The 14,551-nt window shown below is 40.7% G+C and overlaps 1 protein-coding gene across 3 annotated transcripts in view; it reads right to left on the reverse strand.

Moving 5' to 3' along the window:
* The window catches only part of LOC122798124 (leukocyte elastase inhibitor-like), a 524,655-nt gene extending 517,995 nt beyond the window's left edge, over positions 1–6,660 (reverse strand). The window contains exon 1 of one of the 3 annotated variants that reach the window (XM_044066821.1): positions 6,508–6,660. The gene's annotated coding sequence lies outside the window, so the exon portion shown is untranslated. Of the gene's footprint in view, positions 1–6,139; positions 6,377–6,507 lie in introns of those variants that run through there. The other 2 variants (XM_044066820.1, XM_044066822.1) reach the window with 2 other exon arrangements.
* Positions 6,661–14,551: the final 7,891 nt, after the last annotated feature.

Here is a 14,551-nt window from a genome sequence, read left to right on the forward strand (position 1 = left end):
ATTATGACTGACTTCCGTGATACTATACTCGCTATCCATAATCAGCATTAGCACTCGCTATCTCCTACTACATCCCATAACCATTATCAGGATTAGCAGTCGTTCTCTCCTACTACACTCCCTAACCATTACCAGCATTAGCACTCGCTCTCTCCTACCACACCCCCTAACCATTATTACCATTACAACTGACTTCTTCACATTATACTCCCTAACCACAATAAGCATCACTCACTCTTTCCTACTACACCCCTTAACCATTATCAGCATTAGAACTCCTTATCTCTCCTACAACACTCCCTAATAAGTATCAGCATTAGCTCTCTGCAACTGCAGCCCCTAACCATTATCAACATTAGCACTTGCTCTCTGCGACTGCAGCCCGTAACCATTTTCAGCATTAACACTCTCTCTCCTACTACACCCCCTAACCATTATGAGCATTATAACGAACTCCCTTATACTACACTTCCTAACCATAATCAGCATTAGCACTCGCTATCTCCTACTACACCCTGTAACCATTATCAACATTCTGACAGACTCCCTCCTACTACACTCCCTAACCATGCCCAATGCTGACAGTAAGAACACTAATTCCAAAAAACAAATAAAAACAGGTAAGCGCTTTCACGATTGCTCACTTCAGACCTTAACAAACAGTACGAAAAAACATGCCTTTAAATACAAAAAACTTCCAGTTAATTAAAACCAATTAAAATTGTTGGGTGTTATCAGTGAACTAAGCCTCTCTTCTATAGGACAGGCTTTAAAGCAACAGCACTATTCAAAACAGGTGGCATATACGCTTTAAAGTTGACAATCCATTTTAACTCAGCAAGTTCAGTCTCATTACTCAAATCCCCTTCCCTTAAACTTTCATTTAATTTCTGTAGTACCAAGAGCTTAAAGCTGTGACTCACACCAGCTTCAGATACATGTTTCACTAATGCATTTGTTAATTATTTCTTGTATCATATATTGTTTTTGGATATCCTAGATTCCACTACGTTCTTTTGGTACACTCCGTAACCATGATCAGCCCACTCTCTCCTACTACACTCACTAACCATTACCAGCATTAGCACTGACTCTCTCCTACTGTACCCCCTAACCATTATAACAGCATTAGCAGTGATACAACCCTATAGTTTAAATATTTCTAGTATTGCAGACACTCCCAAGGCACAATGTGGGCTCCCATCCTCTCCTTTAGATGGTATCTAAACAGGGATTACACGACGCTCATTACTTCCTCTTTTTCATTAGCTTTACTTGGGACAACAATCCTCTCCCTGTTCTACTGCACATAGATGATGCGATTATGTACAGGTCTGGCCCCACGCCTATCAGAATATGAAATTCACCTGACATCCCTAAGTGGATAACCAAACAAAACGTAATATTACACATAAAACAATGTCTCAATGTCTTCAAATTCTACAACTCCTGAACCATCTCTTACAACCAAATCCAACTACTGAAAACAGTCCCATACTACAGATACCATGTAATTTGGCTAAAAGCTTCTTTAATTCCCAGTATCACATTCATGCTACTAAAGCCAAAGTTAATACATAACTGTTCTGGTCCAAGAATGTTCCCACTTCCTCTCTCCAGCAGATAGGGTAGCAAGGGTAGCAACAATAATGAAATGTATCTCATACACCAAGACTGTTTTGCCAAATGTAAGAATACTGGTCATTTTTAAATTTAATAGTTGGTCCTTTTCTGCCCAGAAGTTAAGGCTAGTATGGAAATGCATTTCTCTCTTTATGTCTGTTTATCCGTCTCTTACTTGAAATCATTATTCTGCAGATGACCATATAAAAGCAAAACTAACTCATGTGCCTTACTGTGATATAGATCTACTTAACATTTTACTTCCTACTCAAGGAGGAACAATGTCTTAAAACAGCACAGCATTTTTGTACTGTATATCTGAACTGTCTTTAGATATGGGCCTTGGGTTTCATAATTTACTGTATTATTGCTTTGAAAACTTTGGTTCAAGACATTTGAAGATGCACATCAAACAACAAAGGCAAATCCAAATGAACAGCTGTATTTACGTATGGTCCTTAAAAAGGCCTGGGCTTATGGGCTGAAAACAGTCCTGGGTGCAAAGTGTACTTCATCCGCCACTGTTATATTGCTGCACAGCATTCATTATACAATATAAATTTTTCTGCTAGCCTATGTACTCTTATTTAAGAAAATGTATAGTAACCACCTGTCAGCCTTGCATGGATTAAACCTACAAATGCTTTTATATAGCTGATGGTATTAATGTATTGCTAACGTAACTTACTTTGTAAGCAACTTTTGATATTACCTTATATTTCTAGGTTGTAAACTCCAGAGTAAACCTGAAATGACCCACTTGGATCACTGCTCTACACAGGTCAACAAAAGCATGCACACAAATGTAAATAAATAAGATTTTCCCGATGATTCTTGCAATAAGATTTTCTAGGGGGAAAAAAAAAAAACGCTGCTAAAGGCACTCCATGCACCAGAATGTTATGCTTCATGTTTCACAAAAGTAGTTTTTACAAATGCGGATCATGACACATCCTGATTCACTCCATTCATGAATGACTGCAGTTGCCACACCCTTTGACATAATGAAATAAACTAAACTGAGAAGTGGCTGTTGCAGCAATCTAGGAAACGTTATCATACTGCCTCAGCATGTGCTTAATCAAAGGCTAAAGGTGATTGCAGTGGAAAGAAAAGGTTTTACTTTGATGCACACAATCTACTATTTATAATCAAACAGGTAGTTACAGGCTTCAAATACCAGATATTCACCTAAGACAATTCCATGACCTACTCCAAGAAAATAACCCAAGCATTCAACACTTACAAAGTGGATTTTTTTAATCACAAGAAACATCTTGCACTCGTTCTCCCTTCCAAACCAGTAGCTAATGCAAAGTTACAATATTTAAACAGTTTCTAAATTCTACAATGAGAGAGTAAACCCTAGTCAAAGGCATTCTTCCCAGTTGTAGTCTATACCATAAGCTAACACTGGGTCTTCAGCTGGATGAAACTATTAATCAAGATCATTTTTCCACCACAACTTGGGTAATTTGAGCAAAGGTAAATACTATGTATATAAACAGTAATTAAGTACACAACAAATTTTTGGGAGAAAAAAAAAAAACAGACTACCCAGAAGCCGCGGTGGTACAGCGGTAGCATTGTTGCCTCATAGCAAAAGGTTCTCCTGTTCGATTCTCAGCTGGAGTGCCTTCTGTGTGGAGTCTGCATGTCCTCCCCATGGTAGAGTGGCCTTCGAAAGACATGCGTGAATGGGTGGGCCTTCGCTGAAGGTTGGGCATTGGGCTGGCAACTCGGCACCATAAAAATAGACTGCCAATCATTAGCAGACAGGAGTTCCGCTGTGGCGACCCCTAACCGGGAAAAGCCAAAAAGACAAGACCCAGAGAAAATTCACATATACAAAAGAAAAACATGCAAATCCCATACAAGCGGTGCCTGGAGACCAGAATGGGAGGCTGAGACCCTAGTGCTGTGTGACACAGAGATCTTAAACACTGAACTGCTGTGCTACCTAGTTTTCAGATTACCAAGAACAACCCTGATGATCACAGGAATTTTACCTTTAAAGGGCTTTGCTAGATTCTTCTAATTCTCAATAAGAGCTCCTATGGCTTGTGTTGATATCTCCTAGAATCTCTCCACCTATGCAAGTCTGTATTCAATGTTGTGGAAATAGAGAGTACATAAACATTCTATGCCATTCTAAGTCAGGAGACATGCAACAATTTAAGTATCTGTTAACCAAATCCAGTCTCAGCTTGTGGCTTCTGAAACATCAAGCCCTAGGGCTCAACTCTGCCTCTTTAAGCATTACGACCAACCTAAGCTCTGAATCTGAAATGAGCTTACTTGGCCCTGTTGTGTTTAGTCTATCTAAAATAACTACTGGGGGAAAAGGAGAGAAATGCAAGATCTATTATAGAATGATGGACGTGGTTCCAAACACACGCATATTATTTATATATATATATATATATATATATATATATATATATATATATATATATATATATATACACACACACACACACACACACACACACACACACACACACACACACACTTTAATGAACACTGCAGAGGGGAAAGGATTTGAAGAACGGGCACAAGAAAAACAAATGAAACACGAGCAGCACCCAGCAGGTATGAAAAGTGTTCCTAGCATATATACACTTAAAATTAATGGTCAATGAAAAGCAAACTAAAGTATGTATCACATGGCAAAAAACATAGAAATTAAATTTGGACTGAACATTTAAAAAACTGAGGAAGGAAACTACTCAGGCCTTTTTGCAAATCTGAAGAGCATTTACTACTACAGCTCAAAATGACCACAGAAAGGCACCAGTCACAGAGTACACAACACATGCCTACAAATAATCACCCAGCATTAAGAAAATGGGAAAAATGTGGAACACTTACTACACTTCAACTAGGAAACTCACACCATGGAAAAAGTCTGTTACCTGAAGTTCTTTTTCTGAGCCAATATGACTCAGTACTATTTATAAAGTACATTAGTTTAAAAAAATGTCTTAACAATGAATATGGAACAAATCCTGTCAGTAGGAGAACAGTATGGAATATAGACATTTGAAGACTTGAAATGAGGGATATTCTTCACAAAGATGCACACTTCAGGGAGGTATGATCATGAATATGGTGCCATTCCACTGCAGGCATCCCGCACTTAAGATCCACTAGAGTTTTCACCTATGAAAAGGCAACAATCTGACAAAAGCACCACCTTTACTCTGCTCATTGTACTGCCCATTTCAACACGGAAATAATCATGTAAGCAACAGTTTAAAAGAAACACTAAATAATACACTGAATACAACAACTTAGTAAATGACTGAACATGTTGAAAGATATCTGTAATATTACTTTGACAACTAGAACACTCGAGCTATTAAACAGAATAATCATGGTAGTTGTAAAATCATACTGAAGAAATGAGAATAAGAAAATAATATTTGGACATTGCAGGAAACAATATGTACTATGCAATTTTCCTGAATCTAGGTTTTACTAGTTCTACAATATTATTTACACTGAAGACAAAACATATATAATTTTACCATAGATAAAGTTTAACTGGAGGAGAGATCCATTGTTTCACTTTTCTCAAAAAGAAGGCTTTTGTGTTCTTCTTTTAAGATGCATCATGAAGAGGATTCTTCTAATCAGCCTAACACTCTGCTAATGTTCACATTTCAGGTCACCCAGCTTGCCAGCTGAAACAAACTATTCTCACAAAATAAATTAAAATGAAAAATAGAACATCCAAGTAAAACAATAAATAATTTAGGAATAAGCTTCAGAAATATGTGAGCCCTCAGAATGAGTCAGAAAACTTGATAAGTGCTCATCAAAACTGAATTACTTGACTGACACACTCTGATTTCCAGATTTCCTTAGAGACCCTGATTTCTTAATTGTAAGGAGGAAAATATACTGATAGGTGGCTGGCTGGCTGGCTCGCTCCCCCCCATGCTGTATGTTAATTGAAACCTACTACAGGTCAAAAGCACTGCACAAAGTATGACCTTTCAACCCCTTAAAACAAAAAATCTGGACAAAGCAAAAAATAATGGGGGGGGGGGAGGCAAAAGGCTGCCAAGGACAGGACATCCACAGTGGGGTCAGATTTTAAACATTGCTCTCATAAACTCAGAAAGTAGCTAGAATAAAAGGTTTTGTATTATCATGCTTTTTCTGAAGGAAATGGGAGTCTGAAACTTCCTGTCATTTTACAATGAATTCAATCCTCACTCATTTGTCACAAAAATCCAGAAAACCAAAAATTTTATGAGGAACAAACCAAGAATATGTGGCAAAAATCTGGACAGTTGAGATTTAGGACTATGACCGGTCTTTTAGACTATAAAATGCTTTGATCGGGGTTAAAGCAGAGAGCAACCAAACTGGTTCAGGCACTACTCACCAGACTGCAAATAAGGGGAAAGTGGCAAATAGCTATGAAAAAGTTAACATCGGGGACAACTAGCAACAACGTAAACAGTTATAAAACTAATAGACACTGTTACAATCAGAAAATGCTTACCTTCTCTCTAGTCACGTGGAATAAATAAACTTAGATCTTCTTTCACAACAAAAAACTCACTCAATAGTCAGTCCGTATAATAAAAATGTCCATTTGCGTATACACAGTTTCCAGGTGTTGTTTCTTACACATACCCATCAACAGCAGATTAAAATAATGGATCTAAATCGGACACTCAGATGTATCTATATAACTGTTGCCCTAAACTCTGTTTAAACAAAAATGTCAATACTTGCACACATTGCATTTTTTTCTGTCTGCACTGCTACTGTATGGCATTTAGACGCAGTTTCAGCAGTAGTAGTAGTAGCAGCAGAACCTGCTATCTCAAATACTCCGACTAAGCAGAAATTCATGTTACTTCTCACCTTATTTTTGGAACAGACAGCAAAACAGCACGAGGATGTACGCAAGGTATTGAAGTAGTCCTGCACTAAGGAATGCAAAACTTGACCAATTTATTCTTAAGAACAGCAGAAGTGCCAGCCCATTAAACTGCACCCTCTTTTGTGGGAGTTCGGCCTTCCCTTTTACTTCCGCATTTGCTCGTAAATTTCAGTGTAAGAGACAGACATTTACGTCTCGAGCAGAAGCGTGTATCAGAAAACCAAACTGCATACAGGTTTTAGAGAGTGGGCAAACTACACCAGTAACCTGAGAACGAACGTTCTACAGCAGGGTATTAACGAACACGTAATGCCCGGTGAAAACAGTCCGCCCTTCACGGCAGCATATCAAGCTGCTCTGGAGTTCGGTCTGCTAAACAAGCAATGGCTGGCATTACTTTTACAATCGCTAAGCAGCGTTATTGCTGCAAGTGTAAAAAAAAACAGAAAGAAGTGTATGTGAGTAACACTTATAAATCTGGGCAGGTTACAAATCAATAATAAACACATTAACAAAGTAATAACGTCTGGAAAGGGTAAGTATAATGGTTTGTGCTAACACCTCTTACTCCTAAAAGTGCAAAGTAACAAAGTCGCAGTATGGTGTCTTTGGGTTACAGCATTTAAGTCACAATGTACACAAATGCAAGGAAACAGGACAAAGTCTGGTAATCTCCAAGTCAAGTACCTCGCACTCTGTACTTTGGACGGATAACATTTCTATAACATGCCAACAATGCTGCTCTAATAAACTCATCTTGCTCGATCTCAGATATTCAGACATTTATGCTGTCTTCACTTATTATAACAGACAACTGGGTATGTCATACGCAAGCTTGTAAAGAGTCACCAAGAATGATAGCTTGTTTGGGAAAAGCAGCTAGGACATTGCATAGCTTAGGTTTTTAAAAGTAAAGCAGTTTAAGATTTTGTTTGGTAATTACATAGCCAGAAACTAAGGAGAATTCTGTTTTACAAACTTTTTACAACTGTTAACGACTCATACCCAGTCTGCAGTGCATAGAGACTTGATATTATCCTCCAATGCTGCGAAAAAGATAAGCATGTCACAAGCTTCCCTAGAGATTAGGGGCGCTTTGCAAATGTTCTAAGCACTGCAATGATCAGGTCTCCCTCTAGGGACACTGCTAGCTGACAAAGAACAGCAGAAGGCAAAACGCATTTTAAAAGCTGTTAGGACTTAATTCGGCTACACTTACAAACAAAATCATAACAGCGTCCAACAGCTTTTAAAGATCTTCAGTCTTCAGAGAGATACTTCCTTTCAGTCTACTGTAAGTGCCAAAGAGTTTGTTTTTCAAAGACCTTAAAAGCTGGTAAACTTCTTTGATTTCCTATAACTTTTTTGTGTAAATGGTAGTATGAAAAGCAGATGCAGCCCCATGCACTGTGAAGAATTATGATCACGTCTCCTGTCATAAGCAGTTGTGTTCTCAATGCGGATGCCAAGATTCATATCTCAGGTTTTGCTCTTGAGGTGAATTTTATCACGTCTCGAACACATAAAGTACAGTTTTGTACCTACCATAAATGTAGATGTTCGAGGATATCCATTGCTGCAGTCCTGACATATGGGTATTCCGCTGTCCACCATCGGCCCGAATACCAAAGGGCTAGAATCTGGCGTCGGTCATGGCGCTCGAGGCTGACATCAGTATGTGCCAGTATAAATGCGCATGACCGACGCCATACCCTCAGTCTTTCTTGCCTCAGACGTCAGAATGCAAAAAATACCACCCAAAACCCAAACCTAAACAAGGGGGTAGGAGGGAGGGAAATTTGGACTGCAGCAATGGATATCCTCGAACATCTACATTTATGGTAGGTACAAAACTGTACTATGTTCTTCGTCTACCATTGCTGCAGTCCTGACATATGGGTAGAATCCCAGAGCAACGGAAAACAGGGAGGATGGCCAACTAAATAGAATTAGGAGCTGCTAACATGCCCTGTAGAAGAGCAGTGGCAAACCCAGCCCTAGACCTAGAATAAAGAGGTAAATGATAATGCTTAGTAAATGTATGTACAGAACTCCAAGTAGCTGCCTCCAAAATGTCCTTAGCAGCTACCCCTCTCAAAAAAGCAGTAGAGGTGGCCGTAGCCCTAGTAGAGTGAGGCCTGATCCCAGCAGGAACATCTTTCCCATGATGAGAATAACAAAAAGCAATACAATGGCCAACCACTTGGAGATAGTGTGTTTTGAAACAGCTTTCCCTTGTGAAGTCAAAGCAAAAGAAACAAACAACTGTTGAGATCTTCTGAACTCTTTGGTTCTGCTCAAATAATATCTTAAATGCCTATGCACATCCAAAGAATGCAAAACTTTCACCCCTTTTATTTCGGGGGTCAACATAAAAAGTAGGCAAATGTATAGATTGGTTCAGTGCCACATTTGAAATTACTTTAGGCATAAAAGTAGGATTAGTAATGTAAGGAAACTCTGTCCTTGTGAAAAATCAGAAATGGTTCTACTGCCATGAGGGCTTGTAATTCAGAGACCCTTCGAGTAGAAGTAACAGCCAACAAAAAAGCAGTTTTCCAAGACAACAACTTCAACTCAGCTGTAGCTGCAGGTGCAAATGGAGGCAGAGTCAGCTTCTCCAAAACAAAAGTAAGATCCCAGGCTGGAGTGGGAGCTCTTCTCGGGGGTTTTATATTCTTTGCCCCTCTAAGAAACTGTTTAACCAATGGATGAAAACAAAGGAGGGTCACATTCATAGTGAGCAGAAATAGCTGCAGCATGCACTTTAACAGAAGAGAAAGACAATCCCATGTCTAACAAAACAGTCAAACATTGCAAAATACAACTCAAGTTAGGCAATTTAACATCAAAGCCGTGAGCTGCACTCCAAAGAAAAAATCTCTCCCACTTATCAGCATAAACTTTCCGAGTAGTAGGACGCCTGGCTTCCAAAAGAACATCCAAAACTTGTTTTGGAAGCTGCAGGCCTTCCTTCCCCAAAACTGAATTCGCCAGGCTGTCAGGTAAAGAGATTGCACACTGATATTGAGAAAATGATTGTCCTCCTGAGTCAATAAGTGAGGAATCTGTGGTAATGGCCAAGGTGTCCCAAGAATTAAACTCCTTAAGAGAGGGTACCAATGTTGTCGAGGCCAATCTGGTGCTATCAGAACCATGCAAGGCATTTCCCTCCTGACTTTCAACAATACCTTTGGAAGAAGAGGCAAAGGAGGAAAGGCATACACGTGCAGGTTTCTCCAGCTGAAGGATAGTGCATCTATTTTCCAGGCTTTCGGATGAAATAGCCTTGTGCAAAACTTCGGCAGTTGATAATTCAGAGGAGAAGCGAACAGATCTATGTCTGTAGTTCCCCAAGCCATGGTCAACTGCAGAAACACCTGATGATCCAACTTCCATTCGCGAGGATCCACAATCTGTCTGCTCAGAACATCTGCTAAAGAATTTTGTGCTCCTGGCAGAAACTGTGCTCGAAGAGTGATGTGCAGGTTTAAAGCAGTTTCCCATACTAGCATTGCTTGTCTGCACAATGGATAAGAATGGGTTCCCCCTTGCTTGTTGATGTACCACATGACTGTTGTGTTGTCTGTTCGAATCAACACCAGTCCTGATTGAAGTAGGCTCTTGAATGCTTCCAAAGCAAATTGAACTGCCAGCATCTCTTTCATGTTGATATGTAAATGAAGTAGCTCTGGGGCCAAAGGTCTTGAATCCATTTTCCTTCGAGATGAGCTCCCCAGGCCGACTCCGAGGCGTCTGTCGTTAATATCTGACATGCCTCTGGCTGGGTCACAGAGAGTCCCTTGTCTAGGTGACATTCCTGAGCCCACCACAGAAATTCTTTTTGTATGCAAGGGAGAATCTGAATGACAGTGTCCAAATCGTGGCTGTGTTGAGTCCACACGCTGTTGAGATACCATTGTAACTTCCTCATATGCAGTTTGGCATTGGGAAGCACTAGAATACAAGATGCCATGAACCCTAAGGCTTGAAGGACTGTCTTCGCAGTCAGCCTGGACATTACTGAAAGCTGATGGAAGTATTGATGAAGATGTCTTTGTTTGTCCAGGGTAAGAAATGCCATCTGGGTTGCTGTATTCAATCCCACACCCAGAAAACACATCTCTTGTGAGGGTACTAGACTGGACTTTATTTCGTTCACAGAATACCCTAGGCACCTTAAAACTGTCATTACACAGTGAAGATGTTGAAGAAGTTCTTGCTTGCCTTGAGCCAGAAACAAACAGTCATCCAGATAAGGATAAATTTGAATTCCTTGTAGTCTGAAAAAAGCAATTACTGGAGCCAGGACTTTTGTGAATACCCTGGGCGCAGTAGACAAGCCAAAGGGCAATGCAGAGAATTGACAATGCAAATTCCCATTCCGAAATCTCAGGAACTTCCTGGAACTGGGCCCGATAGGAATGTGAAGATAGGCCTCTGTGAGCCTTGCCCAGCATAGGCAGCAACCGCTGCAACGTTAACATCTTGAACTTTGGAATTCCCAAAAGGTGTTTAGAATGGACAAATCCAGAATTGGCCTCCAAGTATTTACTTCCTTTGGCACTAAGAAAAGACGGGAATAAAACCCTGTGCCTCCTTCAGCAGAAGGTATTTCCTGTATTGCCCTCCACTGAAGCAAAGAAGAAATTTTTTGCCCGTGCTTCCAGTCTTTGCTGATGAGGCACATCTGGCATACCTTTGAAAGGAGGGAAAGTGTGGAAATAAAATTTGTAGCCTCGATTTACAATGTCCAATACCCATTTGTCCTGGGTAACCAAATGCCAATACTTTGCGAAAAGTCCCAGTTTTCCTCCTAGAGGAGCCGCCAGCATGGCAGAGTCCGGCAGCGGAAGACGCAGGTCATTGAGTTTGTTTCCGAAAGGACTGACCCCTGCCCACCCCAGCCGAAGTGGTAAAAGAACCCAAAGTCCTAGGAGTAGCAGGGCCCTGAGAGGAAGCTCTACCCCTACCTCGCCTAGACCTGCCCCTAGACTGATAATCTGAAGAGGGAAAAGACCACCCTTTAGTAGGCCAATTCCTACTGAACTTAGGGGGCTGAACCTGTAAACAATCCTTAACTTAGCTTTTTCCTCCATTTTTTCAAAACTGATTCAACCGGAGGGCCAAAAGAACATCAGACTGCAAAGGAGCATCCATAATCCGAGCCTTAACATGCTCTGACAATGTCTGAACTTTTAACCAGGCATGCCTGCGAAGAACCGAACTAGTAGCAGCCACCCTGGAAGAAGCCTGTAAAGCATCAAAACCATATTGCAAAGAATGCTTACCAACTTGTTCTGAAACATGCACTAAATCCTGAAGCTCTTTACATTCAATACCTTCAGAGAAAGCATCAACTTTACATTTCAATTGGCCCAGCAAATAATTTTGACAATGTAAAGCCCTCACAGCTAAAGTGGAAGAGGAATACAACTACTTACCCCACCTATCCAGAGCTCTAGCATCCTTGTCCAAAGGAACTGGATTCTTAACCACAGCAGCCCTGACACCCTTGGGACCTTGAGCAATGGTGTCTGGGTCAGCCCTAGGACCCTTGTATAAATACTAGTGAGCTTCCGGTACCCTGCAGTATCTATCTGGTTTAGCAGGGGCAGGAGGCAAAGAGTCAGGGTTAAGAGAAGCCTCAAAAAAACATCCTGAACAACATCCAATACAGGGGGAATAGCCAAAGGCCTATGCTGAGGCAAAAACAAGAATTCTCTAAGCCTTTTACGAGAATCAGAATAATCCTGGCCTTCCCATTTAAAATGCTCCCTCATGGAATGCAAGGTTTCAGAAAAAGAAAAATCTTCAGGAGGGGACGAGAGGAGGAGAATCCTCAGCCTCTGAATCAGAGTAGGAGGAAATCCTGGGGCTCTTCCACAGAAGAATCAGAGTCATTGGAAGACTGATCCAGACCCTCTATCCCTGGCTCTACCCTGGGCCTTTTCTCAGGGGGAGGCATAGAACCCCTAATTAAAGTAATCAAATCCTGCACCACCTTTAACATGTGCTTTCTAGGAGCTGGACCCTGTGGACAGACACCAGCAGGGGCAGATTTAGATTTAGAAAGGCTTTTACTATGAGAAGGGGGAGGCCTAGAAACTCTGTGAAGGGAGGGAACCATCGACACATGAGAAGCCCCTTCAGCCTGGCCTACAACAGGAGAAGCCACTTCCTGAAGTAGCAAAAGCTCCCCTGGAGACTCCGCTAAACTGTCAGAAGGAGCCGTTAAAGTAGTCGGTGGCTCTACCGAACCGGCGTCCGCAATGGACTCATCTTGTTTGGACCGCAAAGGATTACTCTTTGCGTTCTTTAGCCGAACTGGGCGGAGAATCCGACGGCATGTTATAATTGCACCGTTTACCAAACACTAGCCTAGCACAGTCCAAGCAACGTGTAAAAGTGCGCTTATCAAAGGCAGCACAAAAGCGACACCCAACAACGCCGTGCTCAGGCCCTAAACAAGGAATACAGAGTAAATGGTAATCCCTATGAGGAATCTGTTTCCCACAAGAAATACAGATATTAACTTTTTCTGACATCCGGTAATACTGAGGCAAGAAAAAGACAAAAGTGTCCCCAACGGGGTACTCAGCCCAGCTTGGTCTCCGGTCTGAAACTCGAAAACCGACAATTCCAGAAAGCCGAACGGCACTTGCAAACACTGCTTCTGCTTAGGACCACGCGGCAAGAAAGACTGAGGGTATGGCGTCGGTCATGCGCATTTATACTCGCACATACTGATGTCAGCCTCGAGCGCCATGACCGACGCCAGATTCTAGCCCTTTGGTATTCGGGCCGATGGTGGACAGCGGAATACCCATATGTCAGGACTGCAGCAATGGTAGACGAAGAACATCATGCTGGTCATAATCACAGACATAATTATAATCCTCTATATGTGCTCTTACTATGGACTTATTACAGACCCATTTTTGACATCACAAAAAATGTATTTTGATCAGTGAACCCGGCATGCTCCTTTATTACATAGTATGGTTTTGCAGGCATCATAACATGGTCTGTCGTGATTTTTTTTCGTATTTTGAGTTCTACTACTCATTTTTAATGCGGTGCAAAAATCTTTTAACTTTGTCACTGAAAGGATCCAAAAGTGCAAACAGCCATTGCGATAAATGGCTTAAACATGACATTCCCAACCTTAGGTTCCATTTTTCAAACTTAAACTACAGTTTCAGTGCAAGACCATAGAACAGATATGGTGGTGGAACCCTATTCCTCATTTAAGAAAGCATACAGCTAAAATTCCACAACCACGCCTCCTCACATAATACCCCATGTAATCTCTTTCAACAACAGCAGCCACAATAGTTGCCTACTTTCCCTTTCCTGACAACCTTCCAGATTTTAAACACTGATCCATGACATAACTTGAAAGTAACACTCCACATAAAAACCTACACATCTTGGGTGACTTTAACCTCTTTAATCCCAAGAATGTTGACATCACAGACAAACTTAGCATATTCCTGGTTATTCAAGATTTTATCAGGCAAAACCTAGACAACAGAAATACACTTTCCTGGTCTTTATCACTAATGACCCCTCTAAGCTATAACATCAACATCCTACCACCATCAATAAATGACTACAGTCCTATCTCCTTTAAAAAAACAGTGCCATCATTATAGAACAATCACAACTTTGCATATTCTACTTAAAGTCTCAATAGCAGACCAAGAAATTGTAATAAAACCTTTCTGAAATCCACTGGGAAAACTTTTTAAACCTCAGTGATCTAAAAACATTTAATGTCCAAACTTCTCATTCTTTTTCAAGGTATGTGCTTCCCCTTCATCTTTAGACTAAAAATTAACAAAGGAACTCCAATAACTATAAACTTGGAGAGTCTGATTGGAAAGCACTAACAATGTCCAACAAAAGAAAACAAAAAACATCCTGCTATACAGCTTAACTAAGAGAATCACCAGAGGGCACAAATCTAACTCCTATACAAGCTCTTAGAACGCCTTAAACTACCTAATGAAATTTTGGAAC

This window comes from Protopterus annectens, chromosome 3.part1 (genome assembly GCF_019279795.1).
Source record: "Protopterus annectens isolate FY-2018-M chromosome 3.part1, PAN1.0, whole genome shotgun sequence".
Taxonomy (NCBI): Eukaryota; Metazoa; Chordata; order Ceratodontiformes; family Protopteridae; genus Protopterus; species Protopterus annectens.